This window comes from Bos indicus, chromosome 20 (assembly GCF_029378745.1).
Source record: "Bos indicus isolate NIAB-ARS_2022 breed Sahiwal x Tharparkar chromosome 20, NIAB-ARS_B.indTharparkar_mat_pri_1.0, whole genome shotgun sequence".
NCBI lineage: Eukaryota > Metazoa > Chordata > Mammalia > Artiodactyla > Bovidae > Bos > Bos indicus.
In genome coordinates, this window is record NC_091779.1 from 31,561,159 (window position 1) to 31,582,569 (window position 21,411).

Here is a 21,411-nt window from a genome sequence, read left to right on the forward strand (position 1 = left end):
GATCCTATCCCAGGGTGAATCCACTCTCTTGGGACCTCCAGGACTTCGAGTGAGATTTGTTTTCTGGTCTCTGTGAGTTTGTGCATTGCAACTGTCGGTGACACAGATCCAGAATGCAGTGCATCCTGTGGCAGTGTATAGAAGCAGCCTAGAGCCCCACTCCCGAGAGTCATAAGGATCCATAAAAGGAGTCCCCAGAAGAGGTGGACGCTGTGGAGGAGATCTGTTGATGAGGGATCTCATCATCAGCCGGAGTTTCCCGACTCTGCGAACTGAGCATGGACACTCTAGTGTCCTGGACACCTCCAAGCATTACAGCTCAGCTCCTGCCCCAGGGACCACCATTGCCAGTTCCAATAATGCTGGAAGCAGAGCCTAAGCATCTTAGGACCCCTGAGATTTCTGCTGAAACTATTCCTCTGGTTTTGCTCACACGGGATGGGAAAGCTCATCAGAATAGGGTGTGAAATGGATAGAAATAGCAGATAAAGAAACCAGAAGACTGCTAAACTTTGGAATCCTAGGGACAAGGACAAGCTGGCACAAAGAAAAGGAAATTCAAGGAAAAAAATTAAAAATCTAAAATCAGAGTATAGGCAGGCCTGAGATTATGAATGAGAAATGTGCTGTCTTGTTGGACTCTTTGTGATTGCTAGGACTGTACCCCTCCAGCTCCTCAAATTTAGTTTACAAGCATAAAAGCAAGTCATCTACATAGATTTTTGTAAAAGCATCAGAGTGAGATAATGACTATAAATGACAAAAGACAAGAAACATAGCTAAAGATCTGGTTATAATACAGTTGTCAAGGAAATTTGGCTATTTCTGTGACATACAACATTTTGATAATAACTGGAAATGATTGAGAACATACTACAACATTTCAAGTTTTAGGAAAGATCATATAATTTCTAGAACTTTATAACCTAAGAAGATTTATCACTATTTGTCAATATTTTCCAGGTAATTTAGCATACCAAATAAGCCTAATTAGTTTACTATCTCTCTTTGAGATGTTCAGGGACACATTCAAGCATTCCAAAATTAACCAGAGGTCAAAAGAACTTTATTCAGAATTTGATTTGAAAAAGTTTGTTGAATATCAGAAGGATTTTTAACATTTGGCTAACTAGGATCATAGTCACTGTGAAACACCACTTAGTCATTTAACCAAAGCGACAATAAAAGATTTCAAAGGCAAATACAGAAAATTACAACAGATTGCATAAGAGTTAGTAAAGAAAGTTTACAATCTATTTATCAAAAAAGATCAGTGTTTCAAGAAAACTTTGTCCTCTTAGTAAGGGAAAAGGCAAGTCTAGTTTTGTACAACTTCACTATTAAAATTCATTCACCTGATTGAATTCAATCTATTTTTATAGAGTGTTCACCATGCATAAAACTCTTTTTTCAGAATTCCTTTTAAAATTTCTTTCTGATCCATGCATCCTTTATTCTATGACCAACTACTGTGTCATGTCCAAGCAACAGTATACAAACTGGCAATCAATCTTAATCCGACTGGACAGCAATCTAAGGCTTACAGTACATTTAAGGCTTTCAAATTGGGGGAAGAAAATTATTTTAATAAAACCAAAGACCCCCTCAAATCCAAACCCCAACCAATACAAGTAGTGTAGCAGTTTTAGTATTTTTACACTTCTGATGCTTATTGGCACAACTCCTGTGTCAAACCCAAGTAACTCCTGAACTATAAATTTAGTGAAATTTTAATTACATAATTTTTTCAAAGCATAAACTTGTAATTTTTGTCTCAGAAATGTTCTAACATTTTTAATAGCAAAATATAGGAGTAAAACATATTAAGAAAATGTATTCAGTCATTTACATTACAAATAAATTTGCAGTTTTGTTGTTGACGCCTGACAAAAGAAAATTACCCATTAACAATCTGTGCACAATGCAATTGCAAATATGTACAGCACTTTAAAGAAACCTACAAGGAGGACTTTACCGAAGGACAGTGGGCTAGATTCTTTGTTAGACTAATCAGGTGATCAAAATATTAAAACTCTGTGGACTAGTAATAAATTCATGCTTTAAAAATCCTGTTTACTTTTATATAAGAAGACTCCAGTTATATTGTTCTACTTGATGAAGCTGTTCACAATTGTTCCAATAAATCATCCTTTAATTTGATTTGTGTGGGGTAAAGATCAGCATGTTAACAAAAATTAACAAAGGAATTTTCATCACAGTGGTTTCCAGTTACACTACCACAGCTTCACAATGGATTAGAGCCATGAATCAGGTGGCTGAAAGGGTCAAATACTGAGAACACTGGTGGAGAGAGGTTACTACTACTAAACTAAGGATTTGCTCAGTCGTGTCCAACTCTTTGGGACCCCATGGACTGTAGCCCACCAGGCTCCTCCGTCCATGGGATTCTCCAGGCAAGAGTACTGGAGTCGGTTGCTATTTCCTTCTCCAGGGGATCTTCCCGACCCAGGGATAGAACCTAGGTCTCTCGCATTGCAAGAAGACGCTTTAACCTCTGAGCCACCAGGGAAATGAGACCCCAAAACCTATTTGGAGAGAGGTTAAGTCCTACATAAATGATTCCCACCTCACGGGCAAGGTGGAGAAAGGGGTGTGAGCATCCTTCTTAAAGCACAAGAAAACCATCCCCCCACTCAGCTCTCCTTTCCATTCCACAAGGCAACAAAGCTGGAAATCACAACTGTTCGGTTTAACATGATGTGTGGGTTAGAAGAACCTCTATATACCAAAGACCAAGATGTCCTCAGCTCTTTGATTAGGACGCCCCCAAACGCTGGGCATTTCCTCGTGGTTATCAGGCCCATGACAGCCATCCAGTTGAAGCACGTTCACAGTTGATGAAGTAAAATCAAGTCATATTCAGGAATTAGGAAGTTCGTGAGATATGAACTGTCGTAGTCTTTCTAGGTATTGTATATATAAAACTGTATGTCATTATCCCGGTCCCTTTGACCCAGAGGGGCTCCACGGCCCCGGGAAAGCACTCGTAGGTACATAGCCATGACTTCGTCCTGTGTACAGCGCAAGTATGGGAGAGGTGACTTTAAATACTTGTCAATGTTAGGGAAAGCATCAACGCAGTATGTTTTACTGGTATCGGGAAAAGCCACACGCAATCCACACATCAGCGGCGAATGGAGAATTACAACTGCACACTCATACCTGGAGGTCAGTTCTACCACTGGGTGGGAACTTCCAAAAGCTATGACCATACGAGATGATGTTCTCAGGACTTAACGCCATATTGGGTGCAGCGCCCGCCAGGTGGCGTCGGTATCAGTGTAGAGGGCTTGCCCAGGCTGATGCCGTAGCCCTAGTCGTGGTAAGGAAATGTTGCAGTTGATACGCGAGCGGAGGCCGATGTATCAATAGAAGCTACGCATCTGGCCCAGGCCCGCGGCATTGCGGTGGGAGAGAACAGCGTGCAGCGGCTGAAGGCGCCCAGCACAGGAACATGCAGCCTAGCCGCTTGTCCCTAGGGGTGCGCTAGAAAACCTGAACGGCATTCAGCTCGCACCGGGAGCACCTCCAAGTGTGCGCTCTCGCTCTGGCGCAGGTTGCACGCTCCAGGCCCCGCGCCCTCCTCTGGCGGCTGCTGTGCGGCTGGGCCAGGGCGGTGGCGGCGACCGAGGCCAGGGAAGGTTGCCAGCATCGTGGTAGATGGGCTCAGGAGGCGGCAAGGCCAGTTTGACGGCTATGTGGCTCCAGCAGGCCCAGCAGCAGAAGGGCCAGCTCCGCTTTCCAGCAAGAAGCCCTGCATCCTGGAGTCTGGTTCGGGCATCCAGGCGGCCTCGAACCCGCGGCCGCCAGCACGGCAGGCAGGCAGACTGGGTCCGCAGCGAGGGCGAGCAGGGCGGCTGCGGCCAGCTCGCCTGGCGGCTGGACATGGAGGAGCTGGGAGGCGCGGCTGGCCTGGGCCGGCTTGGCGCTTCCAGCCCGGCGGGTCAGCGGTCGTCCTGGGGGCGGGCAAGGCGCGGACAGCCGGGGTCCCTGAGCCGCGGACATAGCCCGCGGCAGCCCAGCCGGCTCGATCGCGGGATCCCTGCCTCCCTTCATGAGGACTAACCCTCAGACACTTCTGCTGGGTTCTCAGTCGCTGGAGAACGCCTTATAGCTGGGAGGAACAAGGGTCCTTTTTCTTCGGAGCTGAGCCGGCTGTCTCTCACTAGCAAACGGTTTGTTCAGACCACAGATACACAGTCTTTCCAACTTAAGTCAAAAATTAAAAAGGCAACTAAGCTTGTTCACTCCAACCCCCCTTTCCCGTCCCAGCATAGGGAATGTCAGTACTCACCTGGGACGCCAAGTCCCAAGGAAAACGGCTTGAGTGAAACTTTGTATGTCATTTAAACTTTAAATTTAAAGCAATGATGCCGGGATATCAGGAGAATTTACCCAAAAGATAAATAGTGAAAAGGAATACCGAAAAGCCGGTTAAGCTCAAAGGGCAGGGCATGTGTCCGAGCACCTGTTCCTGTTCGCGGTACAGTCCAGATTTCCTCTGTTGGGTGTCTCTTGTATCCTGCCAACTATGCCAAGCAAATATTGACAGAAATTCAATTAACAATCAAGAAGCAAAAGAGAATTTGATTCAAGTCAAACTGTGGATTGTAACCCAGGAGATAGACCCTTAGAAGCTGTGAGAACACTTCCTCCTATTAGCAGCCCAAGGCATAGTCATATACATTTTTGAGACAAAGGAGCTTACAAAATGACACTTTACATTAAGTTCACCAAAGATACATTGTCCAAGTAAACACAAAGCAAGCAGTATATCACTATGACCCCCTATGGAGTTGGAAAAGAATGGTCATCTTTAAGAAGTTGCATTGCTAGGGTCACAAAAAGAGGGGGAAATATCTCTGCTGTGGAACAGGCATTCCCCTCTTTCAGGAGGTCTGGCTGGTGTGTATCACAGGATGCACACTAGGAGGGAAAGAGGAGGCTGAAAAGGGGAGCATGAAGGGAAAGAGAGTTTTATGTTAAATTTTATTGTCCTGCCTTGAAATAGAAATTTTATTTCCTCACAAATCATCAATAGTTGACACATTTCCCAAAAAGGCACAAGATCGTATTTCTAGTTTTGTACCAATGGAACCCATCTTTGCATTTATTCCCTAAGGCCACAACACTGCCAGGCCATTTTTCAAAAAACAGAGAATCATGAGATACCTCCTTTTTGAACAGAGTAGACTGAGTTACCAAGAAGCTTCCACAAAGGCCCCTCAACAGAATTGGAGAGCTCAACCAAAGGGAGAAGACCTGAGATCTCAAATCAGTCAGAAATCAGTGAGGACAATGGGCTCCATGGGTACCTCTTGCAGTTACTCACCAGCTTCAGATTACTTCCTACCCTATTTTAACAACAAGAATCCTTAAAAGAAAATTCAGAGAGCTTTACTGCATATAAATATTTTATTGAAGAAGAAACAAACTTCTCAAAAGGGAAGATTTCAAATTCAAAACTGGTATGAAGCTCAGAGGCTTGATGTCTCAGGGCAGCTTATAAAGTGAACATGAGGAAACTGACCTTTACAACGCTTGGTTATTATGCTCCGGGTTTCCAGGGAGCAGGGGACTGGTTAAAGTGATTATCCTACTTCGTTTTAAGAAGATAACAACAGTTAAAAAAAAAAAAATCACTTTCGAAAGCATTTGTAAGAAATAGGCTGAGTTATATTATCCCTGTGTTTTGAATAAACTCGATTTAGTTTTGCTTACGTGCCTTATTCAGTTTTCTCCATCAGGGGAGTTTTCACGGCAGGTCTATGTTTTCTTTCTTTTTACCCGACCTTATTCATGCCATTTATCCCCTGCACCTCCCATCTTTCAATATTTCAAACTCTTTTGAAACTCGGTTCTCAGTTTCTAGTGGACAGCACCCTCAAAAAGCTCCAAAACTGACATGTGCCTTTGGACACAGCGTTGCGATCTGCGCTGTGCCCGCCTGCTGGGTGCCGCCACCCTTAGGTCTCTGGGGCAGCGTTTTGTCGATCGCCCTTGGGCTAGTGCACTGGGCCGGTGTTTTCTTAGTAGCTTCCACCAGAGCCGAGCTGGCCCTTTCTCTGGGTCGCAGCTTTGTAACAACGGAGTCACAGCACTCACGTCTACAACTGCGCACACAGAGTCCTGTCAGTGAAGGGAGGGGGAGTGTGGGGTGCCAGACACTAGCCAAGGGAGACGAAGAGATTATAGGAGACGGCGCCCGGGGAAGAGAATACAGATTTTCAATCACCAGTGAGTTCAATCCTCTGGAACTATTTTGGTCCCCGAGAAATCGCAGTAGGAGAACGATTCTAAGAAGACTTGTAGTTAACATTCACCGAGCGTTTAGACGGTGCTGGACCTGATTCTAACTCGGCGCCCCACACCAGCCCGGGACAGGGCGTCTATATTCTAGTTCAACTCCCCTTTCTTTAGGGAGGTGAGGCTGGGGAGGCCTGGCGTCGGGAAAGTCACTGAGAAACTCTGAGATCCTAGCGGTCAGCGGCCGAGAAACATCGGGTTTGGAAGAAGGAACGGTGCCGCCGCCAACAAGACACCCAGCGGGTAGCAGACTCTCCTTGTGTCCGAAAAATGGCAGCCCGTCTGTCTCCCAGCGAAAATGTTAATAGATCCCCAGGTCGGGGCGAATCCCGGCGCCGCGACGCCGACCAGGCGGCACGAACCGAGCGGTGCTAGGGCCGAGACGTGACAGCACAGGGGACCTGGGGCCCACGCGAGGGAGAGAAGTTCCCTTTAGTGCCGGGAGGTTGGATGCCAAAGAGAAAGCGCCGGCTCGGCGCTGCAGGCCTAAGTGCGGCTGAGAAACCCCCGGCTGGGCGGCTGGAACCGCCCGCAACCTTGGCTCCCAGACCATTCACTGGCGGCGCAAGATCCGGATGTGCCCCAGAGGGTTACCGTTGAGCGCAGACAGACCCAGCGACTCGGTGGAAAACTACACTTACATTATAATAATACAAATGAGAATAAGTCCTCAGGAGCAGAATCAAGTAAAAACAAAACAACACGATCTCTCCGATTGCAGAGCAATCCACACCGAAAAAGAATTTATGCAAGCCAACCTTTCAGGGAGAAGGCAATGGCACCCCAACTCCAGTACTCTTGCTTGGAAAATCCCATGGATGGAGGAGCCTGGTAGGCTGCAGTCCATGGGGTCGCTGAGTCGGACACGACTGAGAGACTTCACTTTCACTTCTCACTTTCATGCATTGGAGAAGGAAATGGCAAACCACTCCAGTATTCTTGCCTGGAGAATCCCAGGGACGGGGGAGCCTGTTGGGTTGCCGTCTATGGGGTCGCACAGAGTCGGACACGACTGAAGCGATTTAGCAGCAGCAGCAGCAGTAACCTTTCAGAGAAGCTAACTCTACAAAGATGAGACAGCAGACACCGTGGATAGGTATAGTCTACTGCGATGGCCTAAGACCTGGGACCCTTTGCTGCAGTCCTGCAATGCTTGCACCTGGACAAAAATGTCTCCTCCAGAGGCACCAAGATACAAAGAAACTATAAGGGACTAAAAAGAACCGCGTGCCTGTCCAGTTGGGGCAAATTCTGGACAAGGAGACACAAAGAGACCTAAAATCACACCTGCTACTTACACAGAGCGGAGAGCAAGAGTAGGGTACTGCTCATGCTCCTTGCCCACGACGCTCTCTAAGCGGTTGGTAAACCACCCAATCCACCAACCCCTGGGCACACCCCTATCCTCACCCCATATAAGGAACCAGCTGCCCCACCTCCTTGAGAAAGCCAGTTCTCAGCTCCCACTTTCTGCATCAGGGGCCCCAGTAAAGACTTGCCTGAATTTCTCATCTAGCCTCTCTTCAATTTTTATTGATTAAAAAGGCCAGGAACCCTGATTAGTAACACTATCATTAAATGGTTACTGTCACTCTTGCTAAATCAGTGTTGGTCACCCTGAAAATCGCTGAGCGGGACATACTACAACTTGTAAGACTTGTGATTTGTACAAGAGTGAAATGGGAAGCAGAGGTTAATGTGGAACTTGCCAAATTGAAACGAGCTCTAAGCAAGTACATTGCTTCTGGCCACTCGCTCTGAGGATGGGGATGGCCGAGGGGCTGCGACCCTGAGAAAGTGCCAACTTGGCTCTAATGGCAAGTTCTGAGAAAACTCCGGTCCAGTGTACTGGCCAGGGCCGCAACCTCCAAAACTCTGACACAGAGCCTCTAATGGGGCCAGTGCAGGGACCCAGCCAGGTCGCCACAGTTCAGCGGCGTTGTGTTCAAAGACAACTATTCATTTGGGAGCTTTCAAGGCACTAAAAAGAGCGGACACTGAGAAATGAGGGCTGCTAACTCAATGGCAACCCACTCCAGTATTCTTGCCTGGAGAATCCCAGAGACGGGGGAGCCTGGTGCGCTGCCGTCTATGGGGTAGCACAGAGTCGGACACGACTGAAGAGACTTAGCAGCAGCAGCAACTCTCAGGAAAGATGAGAGTTGCAGGGGATAAAATGAGATGAATGAAGTGGGATGAAAGGAAATAAAATATAGATAAGGCTTGAAAATCCCCCTATGGGACATAACGGGTTTGGGCCACTTAAACAAAACTAAGGGTTTCCCAGGTGACTCAATGGTAAAGAATCCACCTGCCAATGGAGGAGACATAGGTTCAGTCCCTGGGTTGGGAAGCTCCCTTGGAGTAGGAAATGGCAACCCACTCCAGTATCCTTGCCTGGACAATCCCATAGATGGAGAAACCTGGCAGGCTACAGTCCATGGTGTCGTAAAGAGTCCTGTTGGACTGAGCGACTGAGAGTGCGCGCGCGCGCGCGTACACACACACACACACACACTGCCACTAAGGGCTACAATCGCACGAGGCTAATCTCATCGTTCCACCACCGTCCAAGGGCATCAGGCAGACACGAGCTTTGCGAGGTCCCACAAAGCGACCACATAGGGGAGGGATCGGCCCGCCGGGCCCATACTTTGGCTTTAGAGCTTCGGCGGCACCGCAAACCAGGAACCGCCAGCCAGAACTTGCTGTTCTGAAACCGGAATTTGCTACGACTGAAAACTCGCAGGCCGCAATGAAAGGCGACTTGCTACCCTAAGGAATCCCTCCAGTCCGGCTTGCTCAGACTAAAAAATCCCGAGAGCAAGGTTAAAGCCCGGCTTTCTACGACTGAGAAATCGCAGGCGCTGGTCCTGAATGGCGACTCGCTTTGCTCAGGAAACCACGCTGACTAGCTTTCTCCAGCCGCGATTCGCAAAATACGGGCGCCGGCGCCGCAACTTGCGCTGGCTCCAATCAACGCGGCCCGGGAGCAAGGAACCGCGCAGGGACGCAGGAGGAGCACCGAGGCCACCGAGAAAATGACTGCATGCAAACGTGTTCTGTGATAGAAAGGCTTCGGGCTCAGTACAACCAAAGTGCCACCGGTAACAGGGGTGGGGAAGGTGTCCTGGGAGAACTTAGGGGTTCGATTGTGGAGAGCTTTCCCACGCCCTGAGCTGCGGTCGAACTGGAAGGTGAGTTCTGTGTCGCACGGCGGTTTCTGGGCAACTTACTGCTTTTACGAAAGGAAATATCCCCGGGCTGCTCAAGTAGCTGTGCTGCTGGCGAGAAAGCGGGGAGAGTGGAGAAGGTTTGGTGCATGTTCGGAAACACTTTGGTTGGAAGGATAAACCGCCTTTCCGGTGCGCCAATAACAGACTCAGAAAACGACGTCCCGGGACGCTTAAAAGTACTGAGAAAGAGCGAGTGCACACTGCTGCCGGCCAGCGAGCAACCTCGGGATCATCCTTTAACATGATTTAAAAAATTATGGTTATATCAGCATGATCCAAAACTACACAGCCCTAGAAATAAATGGTTGTGCTTCGTCTCGCGTATTCGACTCTGCGACGCCATGGACTGTAGCCTGCCAGGCCTGGAGATTCCCCAGAGGACTTCTGTCCATGGGGAATCTCCAGGCAAGAGCTCTGGAGTGGGTTGCCATGCCCTCCTCTAGGGGATCTTCCAAACCCAGGGCTCAAACCTAGGTCTCCCACATTGCAGGCGGATTCTTTACCGTCTGAGCCACCAGGAAAGCACAGAAGAAATAAATGGAAGGTATGATTTTGAAAAGCTGTCCCAGAGGCTGAAGGTATACTAGGGGGACTGAACACTGGGCAGGCAGTGACTATAACAACAGGACTTTGAATTCAAGGAGATGGTTTTCACCAAGTTAGGGGAAAAAACACTGAGGTCACCCCCCACGTAGGCTTAGAGAAGACAGAAATCCCGGTCCTTACCCTGTGGGCACCCTCTGACCTCCTGCAATGGAGTTTTGTGGCTTTTCTGGGTATTCAGCTTCTCTGGGGCTGCAGTGGGACCAGGCAGGAACCCAAGTGTCAACTCCCAGGCAGGCCTTTTTGGAAGCTTCCCAACTATTCATAGCACAGAGATAGCATCTGAGCTCTCATTATATCTCTCCCACACAGTATGCTCCCAGAAGCCGAGCACTCCCCGGAGGCTCTGCCCAGCCCCTGGAGGTTGTCCAGACACAGGCTTCTACTCAGTGAAGGGAGCTGTAGCCAGGTTCCTACCTCTTGCTTGCAGACAACCTTTGCAGCAAGACAGGTGAAGTGCCAAACCTTCACTCTCCTATAGGATGAAGCAGCATGTCCCCAAATAGAGAGAGAAGAGCAGGAAACAGAAGTCCTCAAGCTTAGGGCCTCTAAGGCATCAGAAACAAGGTGCTAAAACATGGATGTGGTAACTTATATTGCACATTGCTTCAGGATGCCAGGACTGGTGAGAAGAAATATCTAAATATGCCCTTCTTGAATGCCACCCAATGAAACTAAGTTGAGTAAGGTTTGGTCAGGTTTGAGTGGTTGGGTTGTGTTAGCATTAGAAAGTTACAGTAAGTCTAGTAGCATCTTCTGAGAATAGCATGGAAAAACAAACAATTCCCTCCAAGAAAGATATTTTTCTCCTTTTCAAAGAAATCTGCCCTTCTTTTTTTCAGCCTGTGGCTGGAGAATATGTTCTGTGTATTCATTCTTTCTTCATTCCCAAGACTTAACTAGCATGAATATGCTACCTATGCACGTGGTCCTGGGTATAAACACAAAACCCAGCAGACAGTGAGATCTGCCATGAAGTGCCAGATACTTTCATGGGAAGAACAGACAGTAAACATGTCAACAAGTAAATTTATAAGGTTATTTTAGTGTATCAAGAATGGTTATAAACTAATTGAAAGAATGTTTTTGGGAGGGTGCTCCTCCTATCTTGCAAGGGTCAAGATAGAATTTTTAGAGATATGGGAGTGTCCTTTCAACTTAGATCTGAGTTATGTGAGAAAATCATGCAAAATCTAGAGGAGGGGTCATCATCAAAAGAGAATATCAATTTAAGGGCTCACCATAGAATAAGATTAATGCAGCCAGGGAGAGAAGGAGGTCAAATTCTGGCTTCACATGGCCTAAGTATAATGAGCCTTCATTTCTTTTCATTCTTTTTTCTATAGTCTGTTTTGCAGTGATTTTCACCATTCTGTCTTTCAGGTCATTTACCTGTTCTTCTGCCTCAGTTATTCTGCTATTGATTCTTTCTAGTGTATTGCTCATCTCTATTTGTTCCTTAGTGCTTCTAAGTCTTTGGTAAACATGTCTTGCATCTTCTCCATTCTTTCTCTGAGATCCTGGATCATCTTTGCTATCATTATTCTGACTTCTTTTTCTGGCAGGTTGCCTATCTCCACTTCATTTAGTTGTTTTTCTGGAGATTTATCTTATTCCTTCATCTGGGACATAATTCTTTTTTTTTTTTTTTTAATTTTGGTTAGCTTTCTGTGATTGTGGTTTTTGTTCTGGAGGCTGCGGGAGTGTAGTTCCCATTTCTTCTGTCTGCCCTCTGATGGCTGAGGATAAGAGGCCTTGCGTAAGCTTTCTGATGGGAGGGACTGGCTGTGGAGGAAACTGGGTCTTGCTCTGGTGGGCAGAGCTGTGCTCAGTAAAATTTTGATCCAATTGTCTACTGACAGGTACCACAGTACTCCCACCCTGTTAGTGGTTTGGCTTGATGTGACCCAGTCCTGGAGTCTACAGGCTCTATGATAGGGCTAACGGCAACCTCCAAGAGGACTTATGCCAACACACATCTCTCAGGACCGCTGCTGCCAGTGCCCCCATCCTTGCAGCTGACAGCACATGACTGCCAACATATGCTTCTGCAGGAGACCCTCAAACACTCACAGGTAGGTCTGGCTCAGTCTCCAGTGGGGTCACTGTTCCTTTCCCCTGGGTCCTAGTGTGCACAAGGTTTTGTTGTGCCCTCCAAGAGTGGAGTCTCTGTTTACCCCAGTGCTGTGGAAGTCCTGTAATCAAATCTTTCTGGCCTTCAAAGTCAGATTCGCTGGGGATCCCCAGTCCCTTTCTGGATTCCCAGGCTGGGAAGCCTTATGTGTGGCCTAGAACCTTCACAATAGTGTGATAACTTCTTTGGTATTACTATTTCCCCAGTTTGTGGGTTGCCCACCCAGTGGGTATAGGATTTGATTTTATCCTGATAGCTCCCCTCCTACTGCCTCCTTGCTTCTCCTTTGTCCTTGGATGTCCGGTATCTTTTTTTGGTGGGTTCCAGCATCCTCCTGTCAATGATTGTTCAACAGCTGGTTGTGACTGTGGTGCTTTTGCAGGAGAAAATGAATGCATGTCCTTCTACTCCACCATTCTGAACCAATCCTAAGTGTAATGTATCTTGACCACAGCAATTGTGGAGTTCTCTGTTCAAGAGGCCCTGACAGCCTCAAAGTACACTTGATAGATCATTCAGATGATGGCTGAAGTTTTTAGTAAATTTTGATTGGATGATTTAATTACTGGCTGTAAGACTGCTCAAATATATGATATTGACCTAATAAATTATGAGATTGACTATAGATGTATCTGAAGGATTGATAAGGAAGACCTAACTGATGGTGTTTGAAGATGTGTTCACATTTCTTTCCTTACTCTGTCAGATTATATGATCCCATACATCAGCTGAGTTATTTAGTTTCTAGGTTATGTCACTATTTTTCCATGGTAGATACAAATGTGTGTAAGACACATATTGTAAGTGATGATTCAAGAAGCTTTTCCAAGACACTAGTGACCAGTAGAATTTTAAAACAACAGTGTAATTTGAATTGTGTAAACTGAAGTTTCTCTAATACACTATCTCCCCTCTCAGCAGTTTCTTTCTAGGGAGGTTGTAAGGAACCAATAACATGACTTGTATGGCTTGGAGGGAGAGGGGTGTCAGCTGGAAAGCTGCTTAATAGGTCTTTGCCTGATTAATGGGGCTCCCCATTGGGAAACCTCAGTCCTCTTGTGTGCTATAGCCACTCAATCTATTTTCTCTCCCTACTATGCAAAGGTCAATTCACTGTTCATACTGGGACAGACATATTTCTATTACTTGGCACAGCAATGCTGCAGCCAGATTTTTGGGGGGGTCACTGCTGAAGTTTCCCAATAATCACTTGCCAGTTATCTGTTCCTGCTCTCAGGATCCATCATTTAGAAACCTAGTGTGCCCTTATGAAGCTGCTTTTACATCCTCTTATTGCGTGCTGTATATTTCCTATGCGAAGTATCACTGGAAAAATTCTATTTGAGTCTAAAAGGTAAAATATCACCCCGGGGCCCAATAGGTGGGTGAAAAGAATACTTTTTGCAATTCCCTGGGAACAGGTCAGGGTTACATACTGGTTGAGGCACAGCATGAAGTCTGCATAGGTGGTCCATGGAATCCTAGCCCGAAAAGAGAGAAAGGGTGGGTTTGGGCGGTATACCAGAAACTGGAGAGGTGAGGTGAAAGAATTAAAAGAAATACCTACCTGGAAAGGGAGTCCCCACGTTTAGACTCTTGTGAGCTTAATCCTGGTGAAGGATTTTACCCCCAGATCACAGCAGTTGAGAGATTCTCAGAATGACTGTGTTAACATTTATTAAGCTCTTACACTTGGCCTGCCATTGTTCTCTTAGCGCCTCATTTCAACCCCAGGTTTGGGGGAAATAGAGTTCTGCTGTGATTGGTAATGAGAAGTTAGGAGCCTTGGCAAGTCGTGGAGTTGGAGTTAGGATGTGAAGCGAGCCTAACCGCTCCAGAATCTGGCGGGAGAAATCCCTCACCACAAAGCCAATCCCGGGTTCTCTCTGCGGCCCTAGCGATCTGGCTCCAGGTCAGCTCGGGCGTGCGAGCTGGAAATCTGGTTCGTGGCGGCTCAGAGGAAGAAGGGACTTGCCCAGGAAAGTGTTCGAGGGAGACAGGAACTCTGCGCTGCTGAGTCCAGGCTTCTGGAAACGTTTGGAGCGGCGACCGGCGCTGGGGGGCGGGGTGAAGTGAAAGTCACTCAGTCGTGTCCGACTCTTTGTGACCCCATGGACTATACAGTCCGTGGAATTCTCCAGGCCAGAATACTAGAGTGGGTACCCTTTCCCTTCTCCAGGGGATCTTCCCAACCCAGGGATCGAATCCAGGTCTCCTGCATTGCAGGCGGATTCTTTATCAGCTGAGCCACAGCCACGTGCAAATAACTGGACGCCCAGCAAATGGACTGGAAGTGAACGAGTCCCGGCGAGAGAGCAGGAGCGTTTCCGGGAAGCGGAGTTCTCAAGGCTGCTGGCTGCGCTTTGCTGGATCTCCTGGATCCTGACACGTGTGACTCAGTTTGACAACAGCTGTGTGGCCCCCTGGCCACTCGGTGTGCCCAAGAGACCCCACTGATTCCCCCACCCCCAGTTCAGCAAATTAGGGGACTGAGTGTCCCTCTGGAGAACAGCACCGGCCACCACGCCCCCGTGCCCGGTCCTCCCTCAAAAGTCAAAGCAGGAGAGAGAAAGACGTTGGAATTCGGTACCATTTATTAAGAGAAAGAGAAATTCCCAAATGTCTATGAAGACGAATTCTTCCACGATTTCTAAACATAGAGGGGCTATTGTAATAGCGTCTGTCGCAGAGGATCGTCCAATTGAGAGTCTCAGCGGAGATGAGGGCTCCTGGGGCCAAAGGCTGCGGGAGAGGCAGCCTAGGTCTTTCCGGCCGCTGAGGATAGGTCCACGGCCACCATTCTTGGGACTTGCGGTGGTGTCTCCCCAGGTCAGGAGGAGGGCGATGCTCCGAAACAGTCTCCGGGGTCAGAGGTCTCGGGTTTCAAACGATGAGTCCTCCCGTTGCGGCAAGATCCGCCCAGGGAAGCTTTGGGGGCGCGCGGCGTCTTCCCGTTCTGAGGGCGCCGGTGGCTCCCGGCCGGGCGCGGGCGTGGTGTCCGGAGTTGGCGGCCCGGCTCCCGGCCCGCAGTTGCTCTGCGTCCGGGTCCGTATTTCGGGCAGTACGGGCGCAGAAGCCCGCAGAGGGTAGAAAGCTGTTTCCGACTGAAGTTCTCCTTGTTCGAAGAGCATTCGCCCAGAGTAGGATAGCAAGGCAGCTGCCATTCCTCAGGGTCCGCTAAGCTCAAGAGTTGCAGCACCTCTGTTTTCTGGGGCTCCTTTGAGGAACCCCAGGACTCGTGCACACAGCGGGGAAAGTGCTCCATCGCTTCTCCCCTCAGTGGAGGAGAAGTTTCCAGGAATCCCCTCCTTGCGAATTTATGCTTTTCTGGGCTTGTAGTCCTGATATGTGGTTGTCCTCCTGTTACAAATTGGTTCAGAAGGCCGGACCTGAGGAGATGAAAGGAAAATTCAGACTCAGCGGTAAGGTATCTGCCTGCAAATCAGGAGACCCGGTTCCATACCCTGGAGAATGAAATGGAACTCACTCCATCCAATATTCTTGCCTGGAGAATTCCATGTACAGAGGAGCCTGGCGGGCTACAGTTCTTGGGGTAGCAAGAGAGTCAGAGGGGACTTAGTGACTCTACAGCAGCGAGGCTTTTGATCCTGACCTGTCTTTTTATTCCCGTTGCAAATTGGTTTAGAAGGAGGGATCCGCGGAGCTTAAAGGAAAATCCAGTCATCTGATTGAGTCATTCAAAATTGAGTTGATTTAGTGGTTTGAGAGAATTAACGTTCTTGTGTTGTTTGTTTTTACAGGAATAACAGGTACAGGAGCTCTGTCAAGACAAGTCCTTTGGAAGGTTACTCTTTTATGAAAAGTATCCCAAGTGCCTGACACTTTTAGGTAACTGTATGTCCATTGAGTCTCAGGGCCCTTCTCCTGGGAAAGTTCCATCAAATATTACCCAGTTGACTAGAATGAGAAGTTGGCCGTTTTTGTATGAAATCACACTGCTGGTCAGACTCTCATTCTAGTTCTTCAGTTCTAAACTAAAACTACTTCAGACTTTGAGCCAACATGTTGGTAGGGGGAGTTGGTCTAGGAATCTAGATGCAGATGTTTTGGGTACAAGTTCTGTCTATTATTTGTATATGACTCAGCTAGTTACCTAACCTTCTTGTCTTCATATTTTTACCTGGATAATAGCAAAAATTTAACAGGAAGCTTTTATGGCTAATTCAATAACAAAGTCAAATAATTAGATATTCCTATCTAAAAAAAAACCTATTACTCACAATTGTTATTATCATCATTCTTGGTAATATAATCATGGATATTAAACGTAGCATCAATCAATAGCAAACTGAAAATGTCTTTTTCTGTGTGTTTAATCAGAGTGATTTGTTTTTCCCTTCTAGTGTCAGATCTAAAGTGAAATTGCATCTCCTTACATCCTTCCTCATTTCTTTTGGACAATGTCTTGGCAAACATGTCAGTGCATCCAAGCCTAAATTTCCTTGATCAGTCATTTATCTTCAACTTAACAAAGCCAGTTTAATTCAAAGAGTTCTAAGAATGTTTGGACAACCTACCATGAGCAAGCTGCTGTGATGGTGCTGCACATGCAGAATTGTAGAACTGGGTCCTGCTTTGGCAGAGCTGAATTTTAAGGGGAGAGCAAAGACACAGACAAGAGAACATGAAGATACAGCTGAATCTTGTTCCCTATGACAGGTGATTTGCTGCCTGGAAAGAAAACTCTATGTTTGAAAGACTCACTAACGCCAATATTTTGCATGAGCTGAGGAAAAAAGACAATGGTAAAAATGTCTTTGTAAAATGAGGTGTAAAAATGAGGGGCAAGGAAACAGAGGAAAGAAGGAAAACAATCAAAATGAAAAATATGAGAAGTAAGTAAATAAAGTAAGTGGATGAAAGTATGAACAACAGAGCAAGTAGAGGGTTGGAAGCTCTGGTCAAGAAAGCCAATAGTGGTAAGTTGAAGGGGTTCATTAGAATAACATGGAATGGCTGCAACTGATTTGTGGCAGGGTTTGGGGCGAGGAATCTAATGAGGAGATGTGGGTTTGGTCCCTGGGTTGGGAAGATGCCCTGGAGAAAGAAACCGCAACCTACTCCAGTATTCTTGCCTGGGAAAGCCCACGGACAGAGTAGCCGGGCGAGCTACGGTCCATGGGGTTCCAAAAGAGTTGGACACCACGACTGAGTGACTGAGCAGCAACAGTCTCTTTTAATCTGTAAGGGTTTTCATTCTCTTTTACGTTTTATCTTTCAGTTTTCAAAGAAAATGGCAAATCAAGTACTCTGTCCTACCTGTTTTTTCTAAATTTCATTCATAAATAACTTTTCTGAGCATCAAGAATAGGAGAATTCCATTGATCCTGTAAGCCAGCATGGAGCAAACTCATCCTTCAATATTGGGCATGTGAAATAGGAATATATCTTCCAGGTAGCTATAGTCTTAAGGCAGGAATGAGGTGGTTTCAAGAACGGAAGAAAAAATGAGTATTTTATAGTTTTAACAAATAATCATCAAAATGAATGTGAAATAATGTAGACAGGCTTCTGAATAAAGTAAGTCCATTTCTTTTTCTAGCAATACCAAAAGTAAGTATTGGTCCACTGTTACGAAAAAGAATATCATGATAGAATATAGATAGGTCTGTGAGAAGAGTTAACAAGGGTATGTGAGGCACGGATTGGCTTCTGGTGGGAGTCAGGGACAGTCTTAGTGTGGGACTACAGGACCCTCAAGGATCCTTCTATTCTCAGGGATGCTAACTATACGTTTCAAAAGGTGAGTTCCTTTTCCTGGGGGTTGGGATTCCAGTTTGAGGATGAGGAGGCCTTGCTTATTGACCACCTTCTTAGTGCTGCTGTTCTTTATGTTTTGAGAAAGAACTGAAACAAAATGTTCAGAAGGAGGAACAAAACATTCAGAAGGAGGAAGCTGGAGTGACTCAGGCTCCAGTCCAGTCGGAAGGAGGAGCCACAGCTTTGTCTTTCAGCCCTCCTAGCACAAGTAGGTGATAGCTGTAAGCCCATTTGATTTAAGGGAGCAGTACACTCTGGACAGTCTGGGAAACCCAGTTGGTTCTGTTTAGTGCACAGGGTACATATTCAGATTCTATTTTGAATCGTTATTGTGCCCTGTAAGTAGGCTAATTCTAAAGAGGCTCATCTTCTACAGTGGGTCAAAGGGTACTCTCAGAATGATAACTTTTTAAAAATTAAATATTTAGTTTAATTTTCTCCTGTTTGATGTGTAGTTACCCCATCCTTCTCTAAAAATCAATATAGCTGTTCAACCTTGTGTGATGATACTTCATGGAATTAAAGAATGGGCAGTAAAGAGGAAATGCATCCTGAAACAGTAATCCTTTTTCAGAACCAGCTCACTGACAACTATGTGCTGTTAGGGTGACCATGTCCTGGCATCTGGGGGTTTTCCTGGTAGCTCAGCAGTAAAGAATCTGTCTGCAATGCAGGACACTATAGTGCAGAATATACAGTAAACAATCTGCCTGCAATGTGGGTGATCCAGGTTCAATTCTTGGGTTGGGAAGATACTCTGGAGATGGGCATGGCAACCCACTCCAATATTCTTGCCTGGAGAATCCCATGGACAGAGGAGCCTGGCAGGTACAGTCCATAGCATTACAAAGAGTTGGACACGACTGAAGCGACTTAGTGACTTAGCATGCACACATGTCCTGGCATCCATTCATCCAGTGGGAGAAGAGCAGTGATGTGAAGTTTTCTTATAGAGGAGCTGGGAGTAACAGAGTGGGCCACAGGGAGAGCCATGATGTAATGGTTGTGTGAACGATCCAGGAAGAGACATGTGGACATCCCTTTACATGTAGACTTGAGATAGATAACAAGAAATTGGGAAGGAAATTGGTACTTAGAGTACATGTTCAGATCAAGTTCTAGGGCTTCCTTGGTGGTTCAGTGGTTAAGAATCTGTCTGCCAATGCAGAGGACATAGGTTCAATCCCTGATCCAGGAAGATTCCTCATGCTGTGGAGCAACGAAGGCCCTGAGCCACAACTACTGAGACAGCATTCTGGAGCCCACAAGCTACAGTTGCTGAGCCTGTGGGGCAACTACTGAAGCCCAAGTGCCTAGAGCCCCTGCTCCTCAACAAGAGAAGCCACTGCAGTGAGAAGCCCGAACACTCCAATGAAGAGTAGCCCCCATACGCCACAATAGAGAAAGCCTGGTGCAGCCAAGACCCAGAGTAGCCAAAACAACAACAACAAACTTACAAGCATTAACTTGGCTACTCCTGCAGACATATGAAAAGGGACGTGGGAAATAGTTGTTCAAATGGGAGAGGGGCTCCTGGAGACATATCATATTTATTTCCCAGCCTTTACTGGAAAGCACATTTTTAAAAAAAGTATAATTCTTCGCTTGTAAGAAGTGAAATTCTGGGTCAAAATAGTGTTCACATTGATATGTTTAATGTGCTTTCCATACAATATTGCCTTTCCAAAGATCCTTTCAAATCAATTCCCAAAAGCTGTGTTGTGGAGTTTTTACATTACCAACAGTGGACAAAATGAAAAAGTTTAATGTAGGCCTCTATGGTAGTCAAAATTATGACATTGTTTCACTTTTCAGTTCATTGATGTTAAGGAGCCCTGACCTGGGTCCTAGCTCCCTTTTCAGGTACAGCCTTGCCCCTCACCCATACCACTTCCAGTCCTGACTCCACCCACCCAAATCGATTCCACAGGCAGAGAATAGGGAAACCGGCTTTAATCATTGTGCACAATTGGAATACATAAGAAACACAACGATTCTGAGTGCAGCTACAAGTAAGTTCCTTAAGATAGCTGAGCGAGGCAGGCCCAGGGGAGAAGTCTAACCCGGCAGAATGAGGCCTCCGCTGGAGTGACTCAGGCTCCAGTCCAGGGCAGCGGTTGAAGGGGTGCTGTGAGCCAGACGGGAAGCTACTATTCTTTCCCTTGCCGGATTCTGCCCTGTTTCAAGTCTCAGTTTTCCTCAGCTTTGAGGTGTGTGGGGTGGGGTGGAGGCCTCCTGGCCTCCTGGAGGCGATCTGGCCGCGGATCTGGCAGCCTCCGCAGCTGCTGGCTGTTCAGACCCTCCTGGGCCCGGCGCTGTGTGGCTTGGGCCTCTTCTTGACGGGACTGTCGCTCCATCCCGGACTAGCAGCCGGCTCCTGGCCTTGCGAGTCTCGCCAGCGTTTCTGGCCGCTCTCGACGCGGGGACCGTCCGCGTGTCCGGGGCAAGCGTGGCGCGGCAGCCCACAGGCGCAGTAGTGCGCGTCCCCGCAGAACTCGGGGCTTAGGCAGGAGGGGCGGCTCAGCGCCGGGAAGTTATCCAGAGCCCAGGCCCAGGCCTGTTCTCGGTTCAGGCCCGGAGGCAAGGCGGGCTCGGGATGTGCCCTCCTCCAAGACTGCGCTTCCATGGCTTCAGCCTCCTCACGAGACCGAGAGTGCAATGGCTCTAGCACAGGGGCGAATGATTCTGCTGGGTGTGGAGCGTGCCTTTTATAGTGCCTGCCCGACAAGGTTTTGGGAAACCCGGGTGTTGATAGGTGGGATCCACACTCATTTGCCTTGCAAATTACCTCGGGGTCCCTGGGGACTGAGGAGATAACCACATCTTTCTGGGAGGGGCATGGAAGCTCTGAGTGGTTTTTTGGTGATTGGATTAAAGGAGGGGGAGGGGAGGAGAGGAGGGTCCTCTTGGAGAGAGGTTCGTTCCTGGTCGTTTCCGTTCACTGGTACAATCCTGTCTATATGGGAGTCCCACCTTCCAAAGTCACTCGGTTGGAGTAGGAAAGGCAGCGATTTCTCTCTCCCAGCAGAGCAGGGTGGCTGGTTTCCCGGCCTCTAGTCCACGGTCATTATCCCCTTGGCTTCCAAGCCAGCGGTCTCGGAGCAGGTCATCTCTGCCGGTCGCTGGCGGGCGTTGGGCAAGGACGGTGGGTAGGGTCAGAGGGATTAAGGGACTCTTTTTTGGGATTTGGATTGCGCCTGAGGAAGCCGAAACATCTGGGCCTTAGGAACCTTGAACTGTGTGAGTTCAGGGAAGGGGTGGAGGAAAGCGGTGGAGGCGGAGCCAGAACCGCGCGCAGGTACTGGAGGGCCCTGAGCTGGACTCGGAGCC

The 21,411-nt window shown here is 47.5% G+C and overlaps 1 pseudogene; it reads right to left on the reverse strand.

The window, feature by feature from the left end:
• Positions 1–2,880: 2,880 nt before the first annotated feature.
• Positions 2,881–3,673, reverse strand: LOC109574690 (alpha/beta hydrolase domain-containing protein 17C-like; annotated as a pseudogene).
• Positions 3,674–21,411: the final 17,738 nt, after the last annotated feature.